Source organism: Panthera pardus, unplaced genomic scaffold, assembly GCF_024362965.1.
Source record: "Panthera pardus isolate Hobbes unplaced genomic scaffold, ASM2436296v1 HiC_scaffold_27, whole genome shotgun sequence".
Taxonomy (NCBI): domain Eukaryota; kingdom Metazoa; phylum Chordata; class Mammalia; order Carnivora; family Felidae; genus Panthera; species Panthera pardus.
The window spans coordinates 36,746,042-36,771,522 of NW_026526843.1; the positions used below are offsets into that span (position 1 = coordinate 36,746,042).

Consider the following 25,481-nt stretch of genomic DNA (forward strand, 5'->3'; position numbering starts at 1 on the left):
TTCTTACCTGCATGTACCAGGCTTACAAAACACACTCTACTGTTTTATGTGAAAGAACTGGGGCGTGATCTAGTAGACCTGACAGTTTCAGCAGAGCATGGGTGTAGTGACCGGGGAAACAACGCTGCATTTTCAGGTAGCAGGCAGAAGATAAAGCTGAGCCAATGTCACCATGAGCAAAGAGGAGCTAGCTCCAAGGAGAGGATCACTTCCTGAGGAGCCATCATAACCTTACGCTGGTCATGCTTTATGTCCTGAAACAAGGAATGAGGGAGTTGGCCTCGGTAAGAGGGCTGTTAAGGGCCGGTCTGGGTTTTAGCAACTTACCCCTGCTCTCAATGTCATTACTCGTTAGCATCTTGTGCTCAGGACGGAATACATTCAGGTTTCATCCCACTGGAAGGTAAAGTGGACTGGAAAAGCATGGGCTCCCCAGCGAAACATTTCGGCTTCTGAGTATTTTCCTATTCTAATTCAAGTCCCTCCACTGGCGACCCAAAGGGACACTCGCCATCTCAAATCACGTGTTAAGAATATCTTCCAAGTGAATCTCCAGTTTGAATACAGGGAAAATCAAATCCCACTGCAACAAAATCTGCGTAAATTCATCAAGTGTTAACTGGCACTAATTTAGGAGCATAAGAGCCCTCCAAAAATGATTTAGCAGATCACTTTCTTCCAACAACATTAATGAGAAATAAGCTATCGTAATTATTTTACACCTTTAGTAGTTACAATGTGTTTGTTATTTTCTTTTTGTTTGTTTTTTTACATTTATTTATTTTTGAGAGACAGAGGGAGACAGAGCACAAGTGGGGGAGGGGCAGAGAGAGAAGGAGTCACAGAATCCCAAGCAGGCTCCAGGCTCCGAGCTGTCAGCACAGAGCCCGACGTGGGGCTTGAACCCACAAACCGCGAGATCATGACCTGAGCCGAAGTCGGACGCTCAACCGACTGAGCCACCCAGGCACCCCATGTGTTTGTTATTTTTGGTAATGAATTGTTACATCGTGCCATGTGGAAAATTTTGCAAATTTTACTATGTCCTAAATTTTCTCCAATTTAAGTATTCAAGAATAGGTGAGTACCAATTAATATTTTCTCCAGCTGCACAGGTAACTGCCAGCTAACAATGACTGACCTGATCTTAATTTGGACAACAGATCTCTTTTCTTTCTCTTTGCCTAAGTGTCACGTCTTGCATTATCTTCATGGATTTAAGATTGGTTCTGTATTTTTTCAGCAATCATGATCAGGAAAATAGTAACAAGCGTTTGGTCACCACCAACCACTTGATTAACCTCACATTTTCCTATACAGGCGAAACCACGGCACAAGATAAACTGAAAAACCGTGATATCAAGGATAAAGCAGATTCATAGATACTACTGGCATTAGTACGTACTTCGACTAGTACATAAAACCGGTGTTGATGGGTCTGCATTCCCTCTTACATTTTAAATTTGACCCTTCTAGGGGCGCCTGGGTTGCTCAGTCTGTTAAGCATCTGACTTTGGCTCTGGTCACGACCTTGTGGTTCGAGGTTCGAGCCTCGCATCTGGCTCTGTGCTCAGGCTCAGAGCCCAGGGCCTGCTTCGGATTCTGTATTCCCCCCACCCCCTCTGCATCTCCCCTGCTCACGCTCTGCCTCTCTCTCTCAAAAATGAACATTAAAAAATTGTTTTTAATTTGGCCCTTCTAAATTCACTGTTTCTCCAGAAGAAAAGTGAGTTTAAGACTGACTTCACCAGTGGCATTATTCTGTACTGGACAGGTCCATAGTTTTAATTTAGTCACTGAGAAGAATTTGCCACCAGGAGAAGGCACTGTTTTCTGTGGGGTTTTTTTTTCTGTTTTACTTTTTTGGGCTTCAACATAATGCCTGGATATGGATGGGGTGATTATTACATAAAGCTCAGATATACAAAAGATAGCTTGGTAAAAAAAAAAAAAAAATTGAAAGCCACTGCAAAAAACAAAAACAAAAAAAACCCTGAGGATTTAAATAGAAATACCTAGAAGATAGGTTTCTGAAAAATGTGTCTCACAGAGAGAGAGAGAGAGAGAGAGAGAGAGAGAGAGAGAGAGAGCTGGGTGATATATATTTTCTGATGACATATTACATAATTTAAGATGATGGAAGTTAGACAAACAGGCATGGCTTCTTTAATTTGATATACAAAGCTGACCTTATATAATAGGGCAAGTAAGAGTCTGGGCCCATCAGGGTTCTAGTACACCTACGTAATTCAAAAAAATACTAGGCTCCTTTGTTCTTGATATTTAGGTGTGGCTAACGGAGTGGTGTTTTTTTGTTACTAATTACTCTCTGGCTAGAGACTCAAAAGGTAGGTGCCCTGCTTCTTTTCAAGCTGCCTGATTACTCTGACCTTATTTGACCAGGTATATTTCAGGCTGGGGAAAGAAGGGGTACTTGGGATAGAAAACTCCAACGATGCTCCCCTAGAATACACCAGATATCCCTGGCCAAAATTTCACCACCACATACTTGCTGTGATCCATAACACAGGCATCGTGTGAAGGACCCAGCATATATGGGACACCTTTCTGCTGCGCAGCAATCTGGGATTGTTTTAACGCTATTCAGCTCATCTGGAGACTGCAAGAGGAACCAGAATACACCTTTCACACAGATGGAAAAGAAGTGGAAGGATCTGTGTCTAGTTCCACACTAGAAACGTGGAGCACGAAGCCAATAATCTCTTGGTTTTACTTAGGCATTTCAGATTTGGTATTGCTTGAATTGTCCTGATATTATTTCAGTTCTTTATTACCCTTTCCAATGCAAACCAATCTTCATCTTCTAATTATTCCACAGAATTCTGAGATGGTGACAAAAGAATAGTGAGGAGGCTCTTGTTATCTTTAACTTGCCTTCAAACCAAGTGCTTCGAAGCATGCTTTTAGAAGACCCATGGAGAAAGGGTATGGACCCGTGAGGAAGCTTTGATGTTAATATGTTTGTTTCCCAAGTGGGAAGTGTCTCCGATTATTCCGCAGACGTAGAAGAATGGGGGATTCTATTATGTTATGTTTGTAAACAGTACCAATTTACTAAACCAGGTCCCTTCCCTGAGACAGCTTTCTACAAAGGATACTATTAATGGATTGCTGGTTCAATCTGCCTATGATGTCATTATTTCCAAGATCTTGAAAGAGACTATTTTGTTCAGGGCGGCTGTAGGCTCTATTTCAAGAATTGTACAAAAGCACCATTATTCCCCAGGAACCCAATCAAAACACTGTTTATCTTTAAAGTTTAACTGTTGTCGTTCACTTCTGCAACACAACAGAAACTTGCAAGTGAGTGGCACACTGGATCTAGCCACAGGCCATTCATTTCACTTTTAGAGCTTGGCCCTTAGCATCGTGGAGAGAAAGCAAACTTTAATGGACAACCAGCCACAGTTTATATCTGCTCACAAATTGATTTCATGTTTGGCTATTAGGTTTTTCAGTGAGAATTCAAGTGGCTCCTGCAGATGGTGTATATTTTTGATCCAGCCCTTGGGACTTAATGTGGCTTACCAACGTTCTGTAATTGTAATTGAAATTCATCAGCAATAAGAAATAAGCCTCTTGTTTCATGATAACCAAGGAGCCTGGACACCCCTTTTCCAGAGTACTAGGAATGATTACTTCTCTCTTTCCCTGCCTCCTTATCTTTTTTTCTCTCTCCACTCCACACTCTACCATACCCCACCCCCAAGTGTGAGGGCAGGCCTGCACGGGCAGGCATGTGCTCACAGGCACATACTCAAATACACACACACACACACACACACACACACTGCACAGCCTTTCAGTGACTTGTGTTTTAACAGAGATTTGGTGGAAAGCATTTTAATCAAGATCCATGGCAACTTTAGATGAAATGATTAGGCATTATAAACAACTGCCATTAATTTCTCATTCCTCAAAAATGCATTCTCTTAATCTGTGCAGGGCCACACTAGACACCCAGAGAATGCTCAGTAGATTAAAAGAGAAAGCCACCAACTTGCAGGTTCTGGGAGTCAACAGGAAAGACAGATGATCAATTATTCTCTAGCTAAGGGGGCCAAGATTCATGCTATGGCATAGGTGTTGAATTAAATACAACCAAAAACGCCCATTGTGCCCATTTGTCATGGGTGCTCTACCCAGGTGTGCGAAGGGTGAGAATCCAGAAGCACTGACCCTACAGTTTTCAAGGCCATCTGTTAAGTCACAAGCAACAGAAATAAATGTTTTCATCAGATCTGGTGCCATCAGAGACAACCCCCATGTCTGTATCATTTTGTCTGCTTTCAAAATCTAAATAACTGTTTATTTGCATATTTCCCCAATGAGAAACACATTAATACTGGCCTCCTTTCAAAAACAAAAGCCCAGGCCAGCAGATGCACAGCCATGATCTAAAAATCCCAGAGGTAAAGTTCCCAAACCACCAGCCACACAGAGTTATGACTACAGATCGGTGAGCACACCAATATTGCTTAATACCCTCTTCGTATCAAACTAGAGGATCTAACACAGAAATGAGACATAGCCTAGGGGAAATTTCCAGGGGGAACTCCCTAACGTTTCTGAAGAATAGGGTTGCAAGACATCTCGAGCTGATCGGATGACAGCCAGACTGACAAGAGCACAGACGAAAGGAGATGGATTTTAGGATCTCAAAAATATAGTAAACAAGTCAAAGAACTCTGTGTTAACACATGTAACAAAACAAGAGAGTATTTCAGATTTCCAGAGTTCAGGAACTCTTTTTAAAATTTTTTTTTACATTTATCCATTTTTGAGAGACCGAGAGAGACAGAGCATGAGCATGGAGGGGCAGAGAGACAGGGAGACACAGAATCAGAAGCAGGCTCAGGCTCCGAGCTGGCAGCACAGAGCCCGACACGGGGCTCGAACCCACGAACTGCGAGATCACAACCTGAGCCAAAGTCGGACGCTTAACCGACGGAGCCACCCAGGCACCCCTGGAATTTGGGAATTCTTAATTAACAAAAACTAGATCTATAGGGCAAGAAATACCGAGTTTTTTAGTGGCAGATTCCAGACTTGAAGGTAGTTCATAAATATAGGTTTAACATCAGCCAATGTCTCCTTAGTGATATTGATGCTGGGCTGTTCTTTGTATTCAAGGAGGAGGTTGCTTCTTTTCCTACCAGAAGAATGATGTATATGCTGAATTATCCTTTGGTGGTGGGGAAAAAGGGTTCGAGAGTTACCTGCTGGCTCCTTCCTTGGCTCCCTTGTGAATAAAAAGCACACATTTTCAAGATAGCTAGCTGAGACTCCAGGTATGGACTATGACTGGAAAACAAATTATGCTTTGCTAACCAGCCTACACGGATACTAAACCCACTCATCTTGGACACATTATTAGCAACTGAACCAACCAGCTTATGACTGATAACATGGGATGTGGTGGACTGTTTTTAATCACACACACACACACACACACACACACACACACACACACACAAAGAAAAATCACCTAGTCTGTCATAAAGGGGACAACGTATTATATAATTTGAAAGACATACTATACATTGCTTTGCATTTCTACAGCCACCTGCATCTGAAGATGTCTAGCGACTTTTCAGAGATTAATTCCCATGATATGCTAGGATGCCGAAAGAGAAGGGAAAGGACATTCATCTCATTTTACAGGGAGAATGAGCCAGATCGGAATCTCCCAGCAGCTCCAAACCCATACTCCTTGCATTCCTAAGCTAGGCGGAGGAGGGACAACCCAACCACTAACTACAGGCAGCCGGATGGGCCCAACTTAGCATATCCATCATCTTGTCTCAAATTGCACATAGTTATTATACATGTCATTCCCCCCACTAGATCATAAGCTCCTTGAGGGTAAGGACCCCTCAGTCATAACTCTATGCTTTCACACCGCCTACCTAGTACGGGGCCGTGTTCCCAGCTGGAGTTAAATATGCACGTCATGTAATAAACAGAACTCTATACATTCTAGGCATTTATTGCAGCTCTGAGTAAGTTTTTCATAATGTTGCAAAAGCCTGTATGCCCACTCAAAGCAGGTCTGAGCCAAGAAGCCATGGTTGGAAGAGCCGGCACCAGCCTAACTGCCAAGCAATTGGGCACCGTGTAGAAGTCAGCTGCCATCTGATTATCAACACCTCTTTTTTTCACTCTACCGATCGGTCATGCCCAAAGAGCTTCCACTCTTATTTGAGCTGAACACTAGCATGGTGAAGAAGGGTGTACCATCCCCATTGTCGACATGAGGGATTTACAGAGAGCATAGGTCGACTTACCCAGGGTCACAAAGTGAAAGAATGCAGACGAGAATCTCAAACTCTTCTCAATTCCCCTTCCATCACACCGATACAACGTGTGGCCAAGTAAACGACCCCCCCGACACGCACGCTCTTCATATAAACACTTCTGCCTTCTCCAAATATTCATAGGGCAGTTCTAGCTTTTTCAGGTCAACACACTTGAGGCCGGTACTTACTGATTTCACCTGCTTTTCTCATCCAAAGACCCAAGGCTAGGTGATTTCCTGACAGAACTCCAACAGGTTTCGTTGGCCAGTGGTACCAATTCTTAGACGGCTTTGTTTTGGAGCTCGTCTGTTCTGGGGCACTCACCAAGGGAACTCTGCTATCAGAGACAGGGGTGTGCTGTTTCAGAGAGCCTCGCCTGGGAGATACCATTACAGTGTGTAATGGAGGGAAGCCATTTCTCAGATCGTTTGATCAGGAGGAACTGAGCTACTTGTTAGGCAGATTTGCAGAAGCAGCCGGACAAGCAAGGGAGGCACTGGCTCTTTTTACAGCCGCCTAGTTTCAATCTTAGATCCTGCAAGAGATAGCTCGCTACTGACATACATACAGGCACAGTCACACAGGATACATTTGTGTTCTCTCTCATACACACAAGCAAATGAGGTCAGTTCTGCTGTGGTCCTGTTCTCTGCTAACATCTTTAATGAGCAACTTCCATTGTTTTCAGCAGGAACTTGACATTAATTACATTCAATAAAGCCAGCATATTATAGTTGCAAATTTCAAAGATAGGTTGCCAACAAGAAAGTGGATACATAGATCCCAGCATCCAGACCTCATACACTGCATATGTCATGTGGCACAAATAGTCCTTTTTCGAGTGGTTTTCTTAAGTTTCTAAATGTATGCAGCACCATACATTAATATTCATTGTGTATGCTGCATGAGCTAATGCCAAGAAAATGCTAATGATCATCTGATGTGTATTTATATTTGCAAACTGATACATTATTACAGGTTTCAGCTTTTCATTTCCAACACTGATGCTTCTAAGAAGAGAGAATAAGATGGGGAAGGAAGAGAGAATAAGATGGGGAAGGAACGGAGGAGAAAATTTTTTAAGCATAAAAAAAACCAAAACTGAGTATCTTGAAAGATGCCTCAAAGTAATGTGTGGGAAAAGGAAAAGAGAAGCAAAACCTAGTAATAAAACATTTCCTAATTCTCAAAACAGAACTTAGTATCCTTGGAAGCATTCGGATGGAAAAAAATTAGATGCAAGCGGACAGCCCCAGCGAGCAGGATATGGTAAACCAATGTCTTGAGTCTCTGGGGTTGTAGCTGTTCTCTGTTACTATGCATGGGTGATAATTATACCTTTCCCCTGATCCACTCCAGTGAAAAAGCCACAAATTTCCTCAAATTCGGGCCTAAAAATTCAATTCCCAAATGCGCTAAGGCTTTCTGTATACCAAACAGATGCCTGGATGCTGTTTTCCAACCTGTGTACCATGGCTCATCATTGTAGGTCTTTACACTGCTCTCAACTGCTCTGTCCCCCAAACCGGTTTTCTGCAAGAAGGAGACCATTGTGTATTTGAAGAGGAGAGACACTTGGGTTCAGTTGAGACCTTGGTATCATCTCTAAAGCAGGAATTTAGATCCAGTTGGCAAAGTTTGTATTTTGCCAAAATGAACGAATGAATGAGCGAATGGCATCCTGTCAGAACTGGAGGTCAAAGAACTTGGCCTGGTATAAAACGCTGCCACTCTTTTTCAAGCTTTTGCCCCTTGACCTCAGTTTATGTGTCCACATTTTAAGAAAGCAGAATGTGCATCTCAGCGTCTTACTTGGGGCCCACGGTTAAAGAAGCAGAAATACTACCTATTAAAAAAAAGGGGGGGGGCTTTCCTCAAATATCGGAGGAAGAATTGGATGCCGTATGGCCTATTTTCCATCTATCCCACTGCACAAATGGTAGATTAACATTCAGTTGGCCGTAGCCTTCTTTGTAGGAATTCTCCATCTCCTACCTCCACCAAAGACCATGTTTTGGTCTTCACAAAACTGGCCACAGGTCTGGGGAAAAGATCATAATCCACCCTAAGAAATTCCTGATCTAAAGGAAGACCTCACCACTGAAAACGCTGGTTTTCCCCACTTACGCAGGCTCATCGCTTACAAGTTGTTGGATCTACCAAGCAGTCTGTCCTCCTTGCTGCCCATGACTCTACTACCTGGCCGTAGCTGCCACTGTCCGCTTATAGAAGATACGGCTCACCACTGGTTCCTGCCGGAACTGATGCCTACTCCAGCATATGTTCGGCTCTGCTTCCTCGGTGCTCACACACACAGAAGAAGAGGACTGTCCTGTGTAGAAGACTTTCTGCGGCCCTGGGAAGCCCCAGGGTTGAGACGATGGGGCCCAGCCCTCACCTCAAAGGAAGGTAGGGCAGCCTGGTAGGAAAGCTGCAGATAAAGCCGAAGCAGAGCTTGGCACAAGGAGCTGGAGTCAGCAGACCAGAAGGGGAATCAGGCAATAGCTCCTAGATTACTCCTGTGAGCCTGGACTGTGGCCTAGCACACGTTCTGACAAAAACTTGGGTGGGAAAAAGGACTGGAAGGCTGGAGTTCATAATAAATTATATAATTACGCATTATAACTCTGCGTCACACAATGTTTGTCTCAGAGTGCTCTTTCTCCTTTAAGACTGAGCCTAATACCCTTGCCTGCACCCACAGTCATGTCCGCCAATCGCCAGCTGGTTTTGGCCTTCAGTGGTTTGTCTCGGCATGCCCTATACTCTTCTGCCCAGCTTAATGATAAGGGTCTACAGGCTATACAGCTGCATAAAGAGAGGACAAGAAAAGATCTTATGCCAGCCGAACATTGCTTCTTATAGGAAAAGAAACGAATTACGTGCAGTCTCCTTGTTAGTTTCTGGTCGACTTTTGTTTCAAAGAATGCTGAGACCAAAACAGAAACCTACTACCCTTGGAGAGGTCAGATTAGATAGTAACTCCAAGAATATGCCTCCGGGGCGCCTGGGTGGCTCAGTCAGTTAAGTATCTGACTTCAGCTCAGGTCATGATCTCATGGTTTGTGAGTTCAAGCCCTGTGTCAGGCTCTGTGCTGACAGCTGGGAGCCGGGAGCCTGGAGCCTGATTCGGATTTTGTGTCTCCCTCTCTCTCTGCCCCTCCCCTGTTCATGCTCTGTCTCTCTCTCTCACTTAAAAATAAACATTAAAAAATTTAAAAAAAGAGAATGCACCTCTTAAGTAACCCACCTATGCATGCACCCATGTATTCAAACAACAAATAATGATTTAAGCTTATGTGCCAGGCACCATGGCACGCAGTGGAAGGTAAGAGATAGTTAAACGCCTGGTCCCGAGTGAGATTATAGGTTTGAGTGGTGAGCTTCCTCTCTGGATGCATATTATATATGTAAAACATACATGAAATATACAGACAAAAATACAACTACAAAACAACTATTTTGCATGTGTATTGCCAAATGTAGAGTGGTAAAAAAAAAAAAAGGAGGGACCATGATCGTTCACAAGAGGGCAAAACTCTTTAACTGACTACTGTCTTACTAGATGAGAAATCAGTGCCAATAATCATACTTCCATGCATAAGGGAAGTGTTTGAAATTGTTCCAAAGAACATCACTGCCTTGCCTTTCATCTCCATGCCACCAACATTCACATGTACCAGGCGCTGTGTCAGGTACAGAGGGTGTATGGAGAGAGATAAAGACCAGTCCCTGTCTTCAAAGAGCTCAGGACAACAGACATGCATAATAGGAAATACAATGCAATGAGACCCTAGGCATAGGAGGTTTTGGAGGGACAGAGAAGGAAGGATAACATGTCCCCAGAGGGGTCAGAGGATACAGCACTTGAGCGGGGTATTGAAGGATGAGGAGGAGTTCACCAGGATGTGAAAAGTGAAAAGCATTAGGTTGGTGTAGGCCATTATTCAACAGCATATTCCAACCAACAAATACTCCAATCATGCTAGAATAGCTTTCTTAGTTTTAAGCCCCTATTTCTGAACTAAGTGATGCTCGTGCTGTGTAAAAGAGAGAGAACAGATCTCAAACCTCTGAAAGAAAGTAACATGTATGACGCTTTAAAGAAGTCAGGCCACTGGCTCCTAGTGAACTACAGAAGAAGAGATACGTATGTTCTGATACACAGCAAATTCTAGAACTGGAACCATATGTGAACAGAACAGACCTCTTTTGGGGAATGTATTAGGAAGATAATACTTGGAGAAAAAAAAAACCCTTCCTTTCATAGTTCATTTAAGAACTAAGTTGCACCCTCTGTGTCTCTCTCTCTCTGCCCCTCCCCGCCTGTGCTCTCTCTCTCTCATAAGAATAAATAAACATTAAAAAAAAGAAAAAAACAACTAAGTTGTACCCTGTTATGCACCTTTAATTCCAGGTCTTAGTTAGGTCTTTTATAAACCTAAAAGAATTATCTCCAATGAAAAGAAGAGCCGTTCCAGATCTACTTCTGGATCACTCTGTGACCTTGAGGAAATCACTCAATCTTCATAAGTAAATTCATTCTTTCAGCATTTCCAAAGTGTCTGTATAGTCTGTGCCCAAGTAGGCAGAGGATGCTTTGGAAGTACAGTGGAGGAAGGGTAACTCATACTGCCCAGAAGTCAGAGGATCTAGCACTCAAGCTGGGTACTGCAGGATGAGTAGGAGTTCACCAGACTCCAGGGCAAGACATGAACAAGGCACACTCCTTGCCCTTGAAGAGACTTAAAGTGTCATGGGTGTTGGTCATGACAGCTCAGTGCAAGGATGACAACAGGTTGCTACTGAAGGACAGAGTAAGGGACTCTCAAAACCATGAAGGGGGCTTCGTGGAGGACATACACTTGAGCTGAATTAGGGAGGATGTGTCTCAGGCACAAGGAACATTATGTGTTAGGCCCCAGAGGAACTACAGGTCACTTGGCCTGACCATAGTAAAGAAGAGGGACGGGAAAAAATAAGATCAGTAGAGATGAAACGAAGAAGGGTTTTGTATGCCTTTTTCTGGGGTTTGGACTCTTCCTGTTAAGATAAAGAGGTTTCAAGTGGCGGTGGTGGGGGCACGGTTAGCTGTGAATTTCGGAATTATTACTTGGGTGACAGGGTAGCAAGATGTCTAAGGTTGAAGACTCGGGGGATGTTTTCCCCATGGGGTGGGATGTTCCAGGTAGCAACATGGAAATAATCTCTTCTCTGGAAGAGACAACACTGAGAAGGTGAGCTGGGGGAGAAGGAAGCACAGGCAACATGGGATTAGCAAGACAGGAGACAGGAGAAGAGACGTTTCAAGAGGGGCCTCTGTTTTTGACCCAAGATGGCAGGGATGTTAGGCCCGGTGGGATTAACTGGTCTCAGGACCCTGAATGGAAATACATTTCTATCCCAAAAGGCCCCAAAGGATGTGGGAGATAAAATTCTTTTTTTCAGTCTTTAGGGGTTTTTCCAGGTTTACAGAGGTATAATTGACAAATAAAAACTGCCAAGGTATACTGTGTGATGTATGTATACACTGTGAAATGGTTATCAATGGTTAACTGATATATCCACCACCTTACACAGTTACTTTTTTTGGTGTGGTGAGAACACACAACATCTACTCTCTTAGATTTCACAATCCAGTATTATTAACTGTAGTCACCATGCTGTATATTAGGTCCCCAGTTTAACCTTTTTAGCTTTTGTTTTGGATTCCAACTAGAACTGTGTGTCACTTTCTGTTTTGTCTGGCTTTTGTTCATTTGTTTTTTGGAGGTCTTTTTAAACAAGAGTTGGGGTGCCTGGGTGGTTCAGTCGGCTAAGTGTTCAACTCTTGGTTTTGGCTCAGGTCACGATCCTATGGTTTGTAAGATCGAGCCCCACGTCGGGCTCTGCACTGACAGCGTGGAGCCTGCTTGGGATTCTCTCTCCATCTTTCTGCCCCTCCCCTACTCACACTCTTTCTCTCTCTCTCTGAAAATGAATGAATGAATGAATGAATGAATAAATAAATAAATAAATAAATAAATAAATAAAATAAGACTAAACAATTAGCTTAGAATGGTGGAAAAAATACTAGCCAAGCTGGCAGACTGATAACAAATACAATTATGTTGGGAGCCCTTCATATTAGCAGCCATGAAAGCACCAGTATTAATCATATTCCCACAAGAATAATAAGGACAAATTGTTCTGTTTTTGGCCAATATGACACTATTTGTGAGTTTCAGAGAAAATACATTTCAATTCTTATATAAACTTTACAAACAAACATAAAAATTCTACAAAAACCAATAAGTATCTACAGATGGATCTCGAATGTGTAACTTTTGCAAAAGTCAACATACAAAAAAAAGAGAACACAGTGACACGTTGTATGTCTCAGCAAAAATTAAACTAGGACTATCTAGTGGGAAGCAACACAAATATCTACCCATCTCAACTTTGAGAGCTATAAATCACATAGCAAGTAATAAAAAGCCGGAGGGAACATCCATTCATAGGTGGTGGAAAAAATCTCTCTAGCTATCTGGCCCTCTCAACAGAGATGCCAAGATGAAAGACGATAAATACAAACACGACAGCTGTTCTACCATGTTCATCTGGCCCCATGAAATGGTTCAGCGGAGAGCTGGACATGTGGGGCTGCAGATATTAATTTAAAGACCATCGGCATGGGAGCAGGTACAAGTGCCCAGGAAGAGTACAGAATGAGAGGGAAGAAAAGGTTTCTGGGGAACACCAACATTTAGGGGCTCCAAGAGGAAAAGGAACCAGAGATCCCTGAGGAATGTGGTTAAAGAAATGGAAAACTGGGTATAAGACATCCCAGAAGCCAAGATAAGAGTACTTCACTTTGAGTATGGCTATGAGGCAATCAATCAACCAATCAATCCTACACAAAGGTCAAAAGCCCTCCACTTTGGGTCCTCCCACGTTCTCCCTAGAGTTTACTAAGGTTGATGTCAATGTGTAACTTTTGCAAAAGTCAACACACAAAGAAAAACCACATTGACACGTTGTATGTCTCAGCAAAAATTAAACTAGGAATATCTAGTGGGAAGCAACACAAATATCTACGCATCTCGACTTTGACAGCTATAAACCACGTAAATTTTCACGTCAAGAGAAACAGCCAAGTGGCACCCGAGGTCTGTGGATGTGCTTCAGAAGGTTTTAAGAAATCCCAGACTCTGGGGGCACCTGGGTGGCTCAGTCAGTTAACTGTCTGACTCTTGGTGTCGGCTCAGGTCACGATCTCAGTCTCCTGAGTTCGAGCCCCACGTTGGGCTCTGCACTGACAGTGCAGAGCCTGTTTGGGATTATCTGTCTCCCCCCTCTCTGCCCTTCCCCCGCTTGCATTCTCTCACTGTCTCAATCTCTCAGGAATAATAAGTAAACATTAAAAAACTATTAAAAAAAAAAAAAAGAAATCCCAGACACTGAATATCTGGTGTTACTTGAGCAGAATGAACAAAACCACATGGCGTGCCTGGAGAAAGATTTTCCTTTTGGTGGTCAGTAGTGTCACTGTGGCCACACATCACTCAGCCTTTCTGCAAAGGGTGCTCTTATGAGGTCACATTTGTTGCACTCTTGCAACCATGTTGGACGTTGTACAGGATGCAAAGAAATACAATGTGATAGCAGAAAAAGCGTAACTAGTGTTCACATTTTTCCCCCATAAGGATTAAGCTCAGTTCGAACAGCTCTAATTTGCTGACTGTAGCCCCCAGAGGCTTTGCCAAGCAAAGATGCAAATGGTCAGTGTGGACTGGTACCATCTCAGCCTAGTACTGCTGCTAACGAGCTTCATGACCTTGGATACATCCCTTGGCCCCTCTGAACCTATTTCCTCATGTACAAGAGGGGACTACCTCCACTAAGACGTTGTGAGAGTCAAATAACTCACATGTGGGAAATGTGTGGAAGCGACTCAAGATAGTCTACCAACAGAAGAAGTTTACAGTTACTACCACAGACCTCACGAGCCATAAACCAAATCGCCAGCAATCATTGAGATCTTCTGCCCCAGGCACTCTGGTAAGAGTTATTCTTGTACAAGTTCACGTAACTTGCATAACCACATTAGGCATTCGTATTTCCACTTTGCAGAAGAAACTGACCTCCAGTCACCTGCTGAGGTTGTAGAGGGGAAAAGTAAGCCTACAATCCCCTGTCTGTGGGACTCCAAAGCCCACGCTCCAATTTACGCTTCCTCGATCACACAACGGTTTCACGTGGTATGACATGTTCTCAGTTACTCACAGCCTTTGCGTGGACATGAATGTTCCTAGGGCTTCACAGTGGACTGTGTCTTCACTGTGGGGTTTGGGACCAAAGCCTGGAAATGGGCAGACCCTCTACCCACAAAGCAGACATTTCAGCGTTAGAATCAAGGGCAGAGTGATGTCTGCAGTTAGAGAGCAGGCTTCCAGCTCCACCAGGATCAGGAGTCTCTCCTAGTCCTCTCTCTCAAGTTTCTATACCAGAAATGAAGGGGACATCACTGAGGACTCCATGCTGTCAAGGGGAGAGTTGTAGGGCTCAAGGGGACATGGACATGAGCCAGAGACATTGCTGTGGCGGCCAGGTACGCATGTTCCGGAATGATAAAGGAATGGAGGCAACTCTCTATAGATTAATTCTATTTGTCACTCCTCTTCTCAAATGGGGATGAGCACTGACTCCTAGCTTGTGGTTAAGCAGAACTAGAAGGAAAGCAGGCAACAAGTCCCACGAAAATCAGGTCCTTGGCTGCAAAGAACCATCCTCTGTCTCTGTTCTCTCAGGGTTCTGTCCTTTTGATGGCACCTACCTCAAAGGGCTGTGGTGAGGATAATAAAATCATTTGTTGAGTACTTCCTGTAGGTCAGACATTGTGCTAAATATTTTCATATGTTATCTCATTTCACACTCATAACAACTCAGTGAGGTAGAGGCTATTAGTGTCACTCCCATTTTACGGATGAGGAAACTGAGGCTTAAGAGGGATAAGTAATTGACTCAAATAAGGTTCTGCAGCTAGGAGGTGGCCAAACTGGGATCCAAATGTTCGTCTGCTGACTTCAGAGCTGGGGCTCCCGATTCCTCCATCATAATGGATGAATGGGTCATTAACTGTTTTTAAAAGTATAAAATACATCAATGCAAAGGGGTGGGTCTACGCACTGAGCACTACTCAGTGCATTCAAGTGAATTCAGGCAAGTGCATTTTTTTCCTTCCTAAAATTCACCCAGTCCCGTAAAATTATGTAAATTTCTTCTGGGGACACTCAGCGTTATCGACAGAAACGATCAAATGTAAATTTGCCAGGCTACTTCTCTAAAGCCATCTCTTGGAGGAGGTGGCAGCTAAATTTTAACTAAGTACAAAATTTCTGTTAAGGTCTACAGTTCACTTTCCTTCCTCTACCTTAGGCACAGTGACAAAGGGCTCTGTCACACACAATCGTCCGGAAAGACAGCGTATCTCTGTGCTAAGCAAGAGCTCTACGAGGAGGTTTGCTTTGGGAAATGACTTCCCTAAATCCTGGCTGCTGTTCCCAACCACTCCTGGGCCCTCAAGGCCTTGGGAGCTTGAAGACCACTGGGTTACATGATAAAGATTCCTGCAATCCCATGTTTGAAGACTGTGGCCTGGTGATACCCTTGTCTGGTGACTTCATCTTTCCCACTGGAATGCAAGTACCTCAAGGGCAGAGTACGTTTCTTTCTTCCATCTGAATCTCCTTCTGGGTCTAGCACTATATAGGGTCCATAGCAAATTCTCAGTCTAAGCTGGTAATGCCATGAGAATTCTGGGATTGAGGAAGAGGGGCACTGGATCTGTTCTGACATGTTGGTGTCCACCTACTTCTTTCAGTTTCTTAATGAAGTTTCACAAGTAGCTGCTCTGGGCCTGGCATCATGCCAGGCATTGGGAATCCAAAATAAGTAAGATGATGTGGTCTCTGCTTCCCAAGAAAGTCTCAATCTAATCTCAGGTGTACAGGATAGTACGAGGTATTCCAGAATGAAGGCTTCTTTCCCCATGGTGCCAGAATCCATATTGAATGGCAGCTTGGACACACTTTGCTCCGGAGAGATTTCAGCAGGGGAAGCCATGGACTCAGGAGGGTCCTACAAGGTGCCTCATGCTTCTAAATCTCTGGTTGGGAACTAGGGGTGGCACAGGACTCTGGCACCAAGCTCATCTACTGGTTCACTCCTGGGAATTGTGCTTCTTTTTACCCTCTTGCAGGGAAATCTACAGTCTGTCTGGAGTGCAAGGAAGTTTCTTCAGCTTGCCTTTATCCACGCCTACTGAGAAATTTCCTCTGTTAACTTGTTAGTAACAGCTGTTGAAATTCCAATGGGGTCTATGTATGTACATGCACGCTCAACAGAAATTTCTTTTATCATCCAGCTAACTCATTAACCTTTCCTTTCTCTTGCTTGAATACCATGTCCCAGGGTTGGCAGGGTAAAAGCAGACCTAGGCTACATGAGAGGTGCCTACTGTAATCAGCATGGACTTCTAGATCACAGGCATATAAAATCACAGACACATACTTTTGCCTAGGAAACCACTGGGCATGCATAAGGAAACACATTCTTTACCCTCCCTTCCCCTTGGGAGAGAAAGGAGTTCACACATTAAGCCATAAATTTCCAGAAAATAAGCCATGTAACCTCCCACCCTGTTTGGGTAGACTAGCTGAGCCTCTCTATTAGAGAGGATTTCTGTAAAAGAAAATTATGGCAAAAGGATATAAAATTTGATCTGTGGGTTTGAGCTTTTACTTTTTAACCCTAGATATCAATTCCACTCCTTTCTGCTCTAGAAAGATCTAGTCCCACTGGTACCCTGGCTCAGACCAACACTCTTCCTGTGGCCACAGGTTGCTGAAAAACCTTCCATAGCAGGGGAGAGGAGAACATTAGTGGTAAGTAGGAAAAAAAGTGACAACCGTGATCACGAGCTACCTGCAGTGGGGGTGTGTTACAGTGTGCGTGTGTCAGTGAGAAAGTGTGTGACTGTGGCCATATCAGTGTGGGGGCACGTATAAGAGTTTGGGAATGGGTGGGAGTGTGAGGGAGGGCGGGGTCACTACACGCACAGGTGAATCACAGACATGCATGAGTCGGATCATCTCAGTGAAGCAGTGCAGGTCAATGTCAGGGTGAGTATGGTGTCGGGGCGACTGGCCCGTGTGAGAGTCCAAGGAAGAGTACGTGGCAGTTCAGGCGAGTACGCTGAGCTAGAATCGACGTATTTAAGCATCAGTGACTGCACGGGCACGCAGACCAGCGTGAGCAAGTGTGTCAACCTAAGGGTCGACGTCGCAGAGTGGATGTGAGCGTGAGTGAGCGTGACTCTGCACGGCCGTTCGTGGGGTCCGTAGCTGCCTGCGTGTGAGCGCATGAACGTACTTATGGGCACTGACAAGCGGCAGTATGAACCGCGTGGGCTGGCCTGGTGTGCGCCCGCGTAAGCGCAGGTCAATGACTGCATAGGACGCTATCTGCGTACTGGTGCGAATGCGTGTAGCAACGTAGGCGGTGGGACGGCACGATAGTACGGGAGTGAGAATGCGAGTGTGCGGCAAGTGGGACGGTGCCACTGTGAATATGGGTAATGCAGAAATGGCAGTTAGAGGGTGAAAGGGTGTACATGTGAGCGTAGGGGAGTGAGTGTGTGCCTGTGTGCCGATGGTGACGTGCGGGAGCGTAGGATGTTGAGCGTATTGCCGTGAATGTGACGATATGTGAAAACGTGCAAACGGCGGCATATCAGCACGGGTGGGCCGTAAGTGTGACCGTGTGTTCACACCAGCTTGCACAAGTACTGCATGTGAGTGGGCATATGGGGGTGTGCGTCCTTGCGGCTGCACGCGTGTGGCCATGTTTGCACGCGAGGGCAGGGCGACACGCGTCGGCGAAAGTGGCTGAGTTTACCAAAACTGAGTGGGGGTGTCCACATTGGAGGTTGTATACCTGTGAGTTTGAAGTGGGCAACCGGGTCTCAGTGTGAAGGTGAGAGAATGAGCGTGAATGTGTGTCAAAAGGAGCGTGTTTCCACGTGCAAGTGTGATTCTGCGTGAATGTGTCAGAGAAGGGGAGGCTGAGCCGGTGCCGAGGAGGAGTCCAAAAGCACCTAATCCTGAGTGTAAGACTGTAAGGAGGCACAAAAGCAGAAATGGTGAGACCACCTTTACGGTATGAGCATGCATACGTGTGTGTGTGTGTGTCCCTGTGAGGAGCTGTGAGTTGTCTAAGTGTATTACTGTGAGGACGAAATAGTGACAGGGCGAATGCGTTAGAGTGCATAAAACTTGGATACATATGGCTGTATGAGAAATGGGCAGGGGACAGTCAATGTAGGTCTGTGTGTAGACCGTGTGTGAGTGTGGAGGAACTGGAAGGTTGAACGTGATTCTATCACCTGTGTGGACATGAGCGAGAAGGCGTGACTGTGAGCGTGCAAGAACGTAAGAAAACGTAAAGGTGTGGGTGCGTGAGAACGTGTGGCCGGGGTGTAGGGCAAGTGGGAGTGCGTCAGCATGAGAATGTGAGTATATAAATGAGTGTGGTAGCAGGAGTGAACCTGTGTGTAGTATGTTTGTAAATACGACTGTGAGTGAGGGTGAGGGGGTGGGAGTGATCATCCCCACGAACATGTCCAGTGTGAACAGTGTGAGTCAAGGAGGCATAAGGACTGTGTGAATGTCCAAGAGTACATCAGTATGCTTATATGAGAGAGAGACAGAGAAAGACAGAGCACTCAAGAGTACCAACATCATTTGGGTTGCTGAGACACTCTCGAGAAAGTGTCTTTCCTCCCAAAGCCACAGCACGTATCCAGTTACAGGCAAGTTACGTAGCCCCTTCTCAACCTCTGTCTCCTCCTCGTGGGTAGGACAATGATTCTAGTACCTACCTTGAGCTAGTATCACTTTTATAATCAGGAGCAAAAAGAGTAACTATTAGAAAACAAATACCTACCTTGCAGAATTACTGGGAGATCAAATGGTCTCATGCAAATAAAATGCCTAGCACAGGGCTCACAACAGTAGACGATAAATACAAATTATTATTGTAGCTGTCACAGAACACCCAGGAGAGACCCTGGGGGCTTGCTTCTTACTTTAGTGAGTTCTAGTTACCTTCTGTCGCTCCAGGTCTATAGAGGATCCCCTACCGCGGCATCTCTAGAAAGCTGAATACATCAGTATCGGCAAAAGGCTGTAATTTCACACCCTCCATTTCCCGGCCGAAACTCTGGAGCTTCCCCCTCATGAGAAGGCATCACAGAAACACCTGCCACTGGGCTGCACTTTGCCTTTGTCCTGTAGGCCCAGGGCAGGCAGGCTCAGTGGGAAAGAGACTGGCCCTGCATTTTCCCTATTGGTTTTCTGTTTCATTTCTTTTTCTTGTTGGGGGCTTTCTAGTTTCGTTGGTTTGGTTGCTTTTGACTTGGGCATGTTGAGAGACGGCTAGGTAGCTGACAAGGAGACAGATACAAGGCCAGACAAAGAGAGGGACAGGTAGCTGGACGGCAGCATATGGCAACATAAGGCCAGATGGAACAGCTGACAGAGGAAGGCATAATGGCCGCCCAACAGGAAAAGGGGTAGATGATCAGAGGCAGGCCAAGGAACCTGAAAGATGTGGAGAGGGCGAGTGGGGCGCCAGTCAAAAGTCTGACAGGGGAATGGTCAGTTGCACTTGTGAGAGAGACTAGAAGCCTGTGAAATCTAGTGCCCACACGTAGTTTGTAGTCTAACCTACCTGCCAAGACGAATACTCCAGAAACCGTGCAAGAATTACTTAAGGCAGTAGAGAAGCAAGGGCCACACTACATACTACAGACTCAAGTGTCGTTGGAGAGCTGGGGGAGAAAGCGTTCCAATTGGCTGGGAAGGCAGAGGGAAGGTTCTGGAAAGTTTACGCCCGCCAGGCCCAGAAGCTGGGATAGATGGGGTTGGGGTACACTCTGACCAGGAAGGTAAAATCTAAGTTGTGGAGGAGAAATTACAGGAGCTGATTGGTCACTTAGTGGCATGTGGCTTAAATGCCACCCTGACATCAGGAAAGCAGGAAAAAAGGAATCGGCAGCTTGATGGGAAGCGTGTCTGTGGTTCTGCTGAAGCTCTTCGGTGGAGCTTGAGCATTTGCAACGGACTTGGCAATGACTGCTAGGTTATTTCTCCTCCTCACCCTACAATGTAGGTCAAGGCTGTCATTCCTATCCACATTAGAGATGGGCGAACCAAGAAACCAAGGGCAGTCATAAGGGCCACAATCCCCCAGGAAGGAGGGGCTGTGCCCTGAGGCCTGGCTCTGAGGTGGGGTCAGGGTCTTTCATACTGGGAGCTCTGGTGGAAAGGTGGCATTTACCTGGACTTGGAGATCCCTAACTCCCTGCCCTGGAGTCCATTACTCACCTCTCACCGCCACTCCCGCAGGACCTCAGCACAGGTGGGCGCTGCCCATGAGAAGGGGCCGGGCTGCCTTCAGCTCCGACGGACTGGGTGCTGGGCACACCAGTTGCCACAAGATGCAAGGACTCAGCTGCTCTTTCTTGGGGGAAACCTGCCAAGAGAAGCATCGTGGGGGTGCAGGAACCTCTTTCTCCACCTGCTACGAGTCCCTCAGCCAACCCCCACAAACGTCACACTCACACAACAATGGATTTCAGAAAACCCCTTGAGAAGGCAGAGAATCAGACAGGGGAGAAAGCATTAAAAAAAAAAAAAAAAAAGGCACTGTTGTGTCAGAGTCCAGAAAGGGCACTGAAGTGCGAGCTTCAAGTTGAGACCTGCTGTCCTTTCACCACTCTGGATCTGCTTGCTAGCTCATGGAAAAGACCGGCCCTAGTCACCGTGGACGTGTGTCCTCGGGAGGAATAGATCAAACAGGACGGATGTGAAGTATTTGCATTTTCGCAGGGGGTGGTATTGTCCGGCGTACTACAGAAACCTGAAAGATGACGGCAAATGCAGGTTGGCTCTGCGGATACCTGAGCTTCCTGAGGACCCGGCAATACTGATGCTGTCGATTTCACTTCGGTTGCTGTTTCCGGAGGCCTATTTCATGCCTCAAGTCCAAGTCTCCACCTCTGTGTCCTTCCCTTCTCAGCGACCTCCTTCACTGCCTTGGGGGTGGGAAGCACTCGGAGGGTCCCTAGTCTGCTACCATCTCACAGCTGCTGAGGACCTCAGCCTCTGATCCTAACAGGGAGGTCTTCTGTGGTCTTTCTCAGATTTCTTAGGGTGACTATATACTGGGGTTTTCTTTTTGGTGACAGTTTACCCTATCTTTTCCACAGAGGTTTCCATATCCAACCATGGAGACAAGGTCTCCAACCCTTCTCTGTTCTGCCTTTTCCCACAATCACTCGAGCCTCTCAAGAAGAGACCAATATTCCCTCTGCAGTCCTTCCCGCCCTGCCCCCTCCTTCCCTCCACGGTGTCTGTCCTCACAGAAAAGCAGCACCTATATGTTACATCCCAACAAAGCCAGACCCAGGTAGCACACGTTCTGTTAGAAGACACCGAACGCACAAGGTCCTAATCCAGAGACACGGATGGATGGATATGTAGAGATCGTAAAACTGAAGCCTCAGGGAGCCAAGAAAAGCCCCATGATTCCCACTTCCCCCTGGTGAATAAGAAGACGAAGCCATACCCTAGGTCTGCCACTTGCTCCTGGCGAGACTCCAGAGCACGTCTGTCCGTCTGTCCCCCAGCGGCCCCGGCATTCCCTGAGTGCTTCCCACTCGCACACTCCCAGCAGCATTTCCAGATCGCACCCACTGGGCTGCGAAGTGGTGTGCCCAAAATCCCTTGCTGCATGAGTTCAGCCTGCAAGGGGGTGGGGTGAGGGGAGGTGAGTGCCGGCTGACAAAGCCCCAGAAAGAGGCAGGACTGGAAGAGGGCTCAAGAAGTGTGGCCACAAAAAGTCTCCTGAGCACGGGGACGGCACCAAGCACCCATGGGGGTGGGGAGCAGCGCCAGAGGGCCAGGTGCGGGGCAGTGGATGCACCAGCCCAAACCGACCAAGCACCTCTGGGCTTCTGCGCAAGATCAAGAGCTGTCCTCAGGCCTGCCTCCCCCTGGCTTTAGCCTCCGATGAACTGCAGGGCGGCCTACTTCGAATCCCCCAATTGCACAGCTGGAGCCAGTGCAGATGAGACTGGCAGGACACAGCGCTCCACCTGGTGGCCACACTCCTCTGGCCTGTCTGCGGGGTGAATTTTGTTGGGGAGTGCAGGGATGTGGCCTGTGTGTGAGTACATGCCGGCTCAAGTATATCTGTGCCGCTTCCCGCACTCACTGTATTTGGGTGCCCTGTGTGCCTGTACCCTGTCGTGTGTGCGCCGTGTCGTATCTATGCCATTTTGTGTGTGTCCAGTTTGTATCATGTTGGGTGTGCGTGCAGTCACGTTTAGATCATGGGTACGTATATGGTGTCGGTACTGTAGAGTGTATGTGCCGTGGGGCTGCACTGTGTTGTGTGTGCACTGTATCTATTCCGTGCTGTGTGTGACATGCATCTGATCCACATCATGTACCATACACCATATTACATACATACGTGTACCATATACCGTATTATGTGTATCATGTTGCATGTTTACATGGCTTTGTGTCTGTACCTGTGGCTTAGCCTCCTACCGGAGGATGGGCCAGGGGTCAGTGTACCCACTTTGTGCCTACCAGCACCCCAGCTTTGCTGCATTCCAGTTTCCTGCCAGCCTCTCTGTCTGGGGACTAGGGCTGCCGCTTTGCTGGGGGGAGTGCGGGGCGGGGGGAACTGTAGCCAACCGCCAACCCTTCTCTCTAGCACAGGGCCCTCCCATGGCAGGTGCCCGGCCCAGCACTAAAGATGGCGGGGAAGGAGTTCTGGAACCCTTTTCAGGCCCAGAGGGAGGAAACTAAGCACTAGGGAGATGGCTCTCTTGCTCAATTTCCAGCCCCATCCATACAGAAGGACCTGCAAGAAGCTGCAACTGCCTCAGTTTCTCCAGGCCATTTGGAAGGAATGGAGCCCTTCTCCACAGGGAGTTAAGAGCTGCACAGGAGATCAGCACTGGCCTGGAAGCTGGACCAGGGGATGCATGGGGAACTCTGCCAGTCATGTCCCTGTTGAGGTCACTAGAGGGCGCGATTGTGTTGATGGTTAGGGGTAGTGTCTCTTGAGGATGCAGAATTCCAGAAAGTCCACCTGGCTCAGAGAGACATGAGGGAGAAGGAAGGAAAAGGATACACATCCTAAGCAGGCCTTCCTTTCCTCTTATCCCAAGCCCTTCTGTTTGGAGGCTGAGTTACGGAGTTGAAGAAGATCTGCATAAGATCCCCAAAGAGCTTTTCAGGGCCTTGGTTACAGGGTCCCTAGCAGATTCTCCACTTGGACTTCTCTTCTCCCCTCTGTGTCCCATTCACATGAAATAAAAATAAAACCACACTGCTAAAATAAATGAAATGTGTATAGTGGTTGTGGGGTTTGTTTTGTATAATTTTCCCCCAAACTGGCGAGCATATCAAAAAGTGTGATTTGAAAGGATAAATGGTTTGGGGGGGGGGGGGATGTTGTCCTATCGGGGACCTGCCTTCATGACCCAGAACAAATGGACCCACTTCCTAAAATGTCACGACCATCTCAGAAACCACCAAGTCCAGTGCTGTCATTTGAAAGACAAGGCGAGTGAGGCTCAGAAGAGGGGCAGAAGCAGACCAGAACACTTGACTTCTCTGATTCCTCAGGTTTATTCATTCCATCCTGGATCCTGGTCCTCTAGTCTCTAAAAAAAAAAAAAAAAACACCTCCTTCTCCAAATCCAGCCTCCTCCCAGCTATTGGCAAAACCCTGGCCCCCCGCTCCACTGTGTGGGCTCCAAGACAGTCCTATTCCATCTCAATGGAAAGGCCCAGGCCTTTCTGTGACCACACCTTGGGAATGATCTCCATTCTCCACCACTAAACTGTTCATCTCTTTCCAGTGTTCAAGGTCCGCCTCCCCCATTTTGCTTCTCACCCGCGCACACCAAGCTGTAGCTACGCCATTCTGCCCCTCGTTACGTCCCCAGGGTGCAACACAGATTGCCCCAACCTGCACATAATTGAGCGAACGTGCAAATCAGACATGGATCCATTGCACTGATCAACATTTCCAATTAAACTCTGGGTTAGCCTGTGTATATGAGTGACTGGAGCAATCACTGGGTTTGTAAGTGCAAATGTCTTCCAAAGGCGTGGGGTGCACCAGGAAGCGACACATTTCCGGAGGGAATGGAAACAGAATGCCAGGTCCGGGGGTTCCTTTGGTTCTCTAGTACCCCTAAATCAGATTTGAAGTGTATAGCTGTTACTTGCTCAGAAGGCTCCAGCTTCACACCAGAAATGGAGGGCTCTGGCCCTGCCAGCTGCTGCGTGCCCTTTCCTGCCCCCTGCTGGAGAAGCCGCATAGTGCCGAATTGGCAGGCTAGGCCACCCCAGGCCCTGCAGAGGGAACCTCCTAGCCTCAGGCGGCGGGGTGGAAAGGCGGGGGCCAGCAGGGCAGCTGGAGCTTAAGCTGCCCCCCCAGATGCCTCAACAACTGCACTTACCTTCAAGGCCAGTGGCTTTCACCATCCCATGGGCCCCTGGAAGGAGGGCATTTTTTTTTTTTTTTTTTTTTTTTAGCACAGGCAGGTACCCCCATGCCTGCAGCAGGGACCCCAGATCTGGCCCTGGCCCTCCCCATATAAAAACAGTCAACCTACCTGTGTCTCGGGCCAATTCAAATCTCCCCCAATCCCATTTGGGACCCTGGTCCCTGCCCCCCCCCCCCACTTCTTTCTCCTTACCCAGGAGGAAAGAGTCATTATTGAGTCCACCGTTCACAGAGTTTCTTCTCCTTCCTATGACCAAAGCTACTAGCTCCTGAAGGCGATTACACAGTTGGGAATGCTACCAATTCCCTAAATATCAAGAAATTGTCCCCCTAAGTATGGGCTGAGGCACCCGTCCAAATTTTCCCATCTCATCAGTGGGAAATCATGGCATTCAGGTTCCTGGTAAGACCACAGCTTCTTTCTTGTTGTATGTCCCTATGGCTTTGTTCCCACCTGCTCCATCTGATTTCTAGACCTGATTTTTTTTGGCCTTGACCACCCTCTATGACCTCATAGTAGCTTAA

The 25,481-nt window shown here is 46.4% G+C and overlaps 1 protein-coding gene across 20 annotated transcripts in view; it reads right to left on the reverse strand.

Moving 5' to 3' along the window:
* Positions 1-25,481, reverse strand: part of PAK3 (p21 (RAC1) activated kinase 3) — a 251,199-nt gene that overhangs the window by 93,350 nt on the left and 132,368 nt on the right. For 7 of the 20 annotated variants that reach the window (XM_053891251.1, XM_053891249.1, XM_053891250.1 and 4 more), the window contains one exon: positions 20,747-20,894. The exons of 5 other annotated variants lie outside the window; for them this stretch is intronic. The gene's annotated coding sequence lies outside the window, so the exon portion shown is untranslated. Of the gene's footprint in view, positions 1-8,447; positions 8,469-8,563; positions 8,674-20,746; positions 20,895-21,183; positions 21,282-21,989; positions 22,166-25,149; positions 25,264-25,481 lie in introns of those variants that run through there. 8 more of the 20 variants (XM_019426858.2, XM_019426862.2, XM_019426855.2 and 5 more) reach the window with 8 other exon arrangements.